Source organism: Manacus vitellinus, unplaced genomic scaffold, assembly GCF_001715985.3.
Source record: "Manacus vitellinus isolate BGI_N305 unplaced genomic scaffold, ASM171598v3 scaffold_76_pilon, whole genome shotgun sequence".
In the NCBI taxonomy this organism is placed as follows: Eukaryota; Metazoa; Chordata; class Aves; order Passeriformes; family Pipridae; genus Manacus; species Manacus vitellinus.
Genome location: NW_021940796.1, coordinates 531,633 through 535,381, shown reverse-complemented (window position 1 = coordinate 535,381; position 3,749 = coordinate 531,633).

Here is a 3,749-nt window from a genome sequence, read left to right as displayed (position 1 = left end):
CGTGACTTAGCAAATACCGGGAGAAGGGCACGGGCCGGGGCGAACAGCCGTAAAAAAGCCGTCGGGGCGATGGGCCCCGCGTGTGCGCCGAGGGGACCCCGAGCATCCCTCCCCGGTTCCTCCCGGGGGTTCCCCCGTCCCCCTCTGCCGTGGCAGGGCCGGGGTCGGGCGATGGCCCCATTCGCCAGCGCGGCCGCGGCACCGAAAACAGGGCGAGGATTGATAATCCAGGGGAAGGAGTAGGTGTTGTTTCAGAATTTGCCTCGCATCCCCCGTTTTCCTGCAGTGCTCAGCAGGGCAGCAGCGATAGGAGGTGGCTCATGCCTTCAGAACCAGCTGCAGTAAAACGGGCGAGGGAGGTCTGATCTCCTTCTGGGGGTCATACCGCTGCCTGGACGGCTGGAGGTGCACGGGCTTCCCTCGGAAACCTTTTAATAGCAATCGAGTTTGCTAAAATCTTGTATTTATTGTTACTCCCGAGGTTTTGTTTCGGCAGGAGGTTATACGCAGGCAGGGCTTTGATGGAAGTTGGGGGGTGGGAGTGGTGCCTCCCTTGGAAAGTTTGGGGTTTGCTCAGTTCTGTGGGCATGAGATTTTTTTTTTATTGTTTTCTGTTTAAGGCGGAGGCAATTAAACTTGACCTTTAATACCAATAATAATGTGACACCTTCCCTTTCTTTGCCATGGTATCACTGGAACCATTTCCTCGCCGGCAGTGCTGCAGCAGTGGGCTTGGTTGGTGCAGGTCAAGTCCTTTTATAATGAATTACTTACCAGGGAGGGGGGAAGGTTAATCTAAGCTGTATTAAAAATCTTTAATAAGTACTATTTTACTATAAATAAATGTTTGGGCATACTGACCTGGCTGAATTACGTATTTTTGTGGTGATTCTTTTAATTGTATGTTCCTATGACAGTATTGTTCATGCCATTAGGAGGTGGTGGTTAAAGAACCTCCGTTCAGTGATGATCATTTTGTAAATGATTGTGCAGCATTCGGCTGGTTTTCGGGAGAGGGAGGGTCTGCTGTCAGAATGTTATTTTCCCTTAGAGTCATTTTGTTAAATAGGAAAATTATGTTAGGGAACTAAACAAAGAAAATATTTTTAAACTGAAAGATGCGTTGCAAATTTCCGGCTCGTTCTCGGGGATCTCGTTTTTCTGTGTTTCTGTTGCTGTTCCTATGTTTGTGGATGCTGTGAGCAGCCATTGAGCAGGGAAGAGACTGGGTGGAGTAAGGAGGCAAAGCTGCGAAATGGCTCGATTACCCTTTCAGAGCTTTTTTTTTTCCTCCCTTTGCCGGGGTGGAGGAATACTAATTGCCGTAACAATGAAGTCTCTTCTTTAGGGAGGAATCTAATGGTGCAGGAACCTTCGGAAATGAAACAAATCTCGCGTTCTGTTTTGAGGCTGGTTTTTCTGCAGGGTGGATCTTGATTTGTCTGGCAGTGAGAAGTGACCAGTCACTGTTGCAAAGCCGGATTTTTTTTGTCTGATAACTGCTTCAATTTATCCACTTATTCACTTGTTGAATTTATTTTATTTACGCTTTAGATAAGAATTATAATTTTTGTGCGGGTGTTTTGCACACAAGATTCTCTGAAATCTAGAGAAACCCCTGTATTGTGGCTTCTTGCTGTTATTTTTCCATGGAACTTCTTGGACAGACCAGATTATGGGTGGGCACACAGGAAAAGACAATCCCTGGTATCTCTGCTGACTACAGTGGAGTGACTGCTGTCAGTGTACAGACTGGATTGCATTGCCCTTCTTCATGTGCCAAGTTCCTGTAAAATAACATCTCAGGATTTTGGAAGCCCTTTTGAGCACTGTGGCTCTGTAAGAGCATTGCTGTCCCCCTGCTGCATCGTGGGGGTGACACTGCTGCTGAAAGTTGTGTAGGAAAGGCATTAGAACAAAGGGTTTGGGGAATACAATAGGGATGGGAGGAAGCACCTAGGAAGGGCTGCTTGTGGAACTGCTCTCCTGTTCCACATGTTCCCCATGGCATTCCCACCTGAATTCAGCGTTGATTGGAGCAAGTACAACACTGAATATGGATGATTCTGAAGCAGGTTGAGTTTTTGCTTTTTCATGGGGTTCTCAGTTCTGGAGTCCAGTTTGTGATGGGAGATGGCCACAGAGGAGACTGTGTTTGGTTTAATATGCCCAGAATTAAAATAAGGGGCAGTGGCTTCTGTGTAAGCTCTGTCTAGTTCATTCACCTGGAGTAGATGTTCCAGGATTCAGTGGATGTGTGTGCCAAATGTCCGAGTCAACACGGATCCAGGCTAAGACCAACGAAGAACTCAATAAAACACTTGCCTCCTTATGGTTTTGGGTGATTTTTGCCCTTGAAATGATGGCAGTCCCCTTCTGTACAGGAGTAACTTGTTCATTTGGGTTCTACAGAAGCAAAAGGCATCAACACTTCCCCTTCTGGCTGCATGCAAGCTCTGCCCTGTGTGTCCTGCTGACTCCTGTGCCTGTCCTGTCTCCTGTGCTCCTCCCAGCCTGGCGGCTCAGGTTGTGTCCTTTGTCTGCTCACCAACTTGCTGTCTATCCAACTTGCTGTGGATGGGACAGCTCTTGAATCAGCATCTGCTGATTGCCTTGTCCAGTTGGAGTAACTGTGTCTTCCATCAAGAACTCCATAACCAGCTTCCATCATTAATTATAATGTGTTTGTACCCTCTTGTAGAATATTATGGGCAAACAATAGCTGGTCCCTGCTACCTCAGGATAGCTCAGTATGTTTATAAGTTTATTTACAACCCTCTGTATCTGCCCTGTATTCCTGAACCAGAGGGCTGGAATTACTGTGGTACAAAGGGGAGCAGCACTGGAATAGTTCAGGTTCAGGCAGCTCTCTCCTACTTTGGTGAACTTCAGGCCCATTTTCTAAACTAAAGGCAAAGATTGGGAGGGCAGCTGAAACATCCGTGAAGTGAGCACTGAAATACTTCTCAGGCTGAAAATAAGAGCTGCTTAGGCCTAAATTTAGGAAATCAAGAGGACAATAGAAATTGCTAATTATTCTTAATAGATGATAGTTTCAGATTTCCTGTAGGGTGTAGGGGAGTTTCCAGCCTGTAACATGTGATTTGTGGTGGCAGTTGAAGATCTTTCCCAAGGATCAGAACCGTGTGTGTTGATCAGAATGGTTCTGGGGTTCTCCTGCAAGGGTTGTTACAGAGAAGTAGTAAGTTACACATTGTCCATACTCGCAGATCTGTCAGTGACGTTACAACTGGGCTCCTCTTTCTCCTTTTTATAAGAGCTTAAATATCATTGGCAGATGACTACTAAAAACATATTGCGTGGTGAAGCCTTGCAGGGTGCAGGGACTTTCTCGGGAGCTGACACAAGGGAATGGTGCTCCCAGTGTGGTTTTGGGGAGTTTTATTCATGGGTGATGTTGCTTTGTCTTTTCATCTGCCTGACAGAATAGGCTACACTGCAATTTAAGTTTTTAAAAATTAGCATTTACAGTAGGATACAATCGTGACCTGTTTAAAATTAATTTTCAAGTACATAAAGGTGTTTGTTCAGAATTCCTCCTGTGACTGCTGTCCACGCTGGCGGAGCGCACGTGGCATCGCTGTGGGCAGGACTGTGCCACCACTGAAGTGCAGAGCGTGGCTGGGGCTGTGGCATGGCAGCTTAGTGCTGGGGTCCCGAGCTCAGGTTGTGTTAAATGTCTGGGTTTGTGTACTACAGTAATTTTAGAACAAAGCTTTTCCTCATTC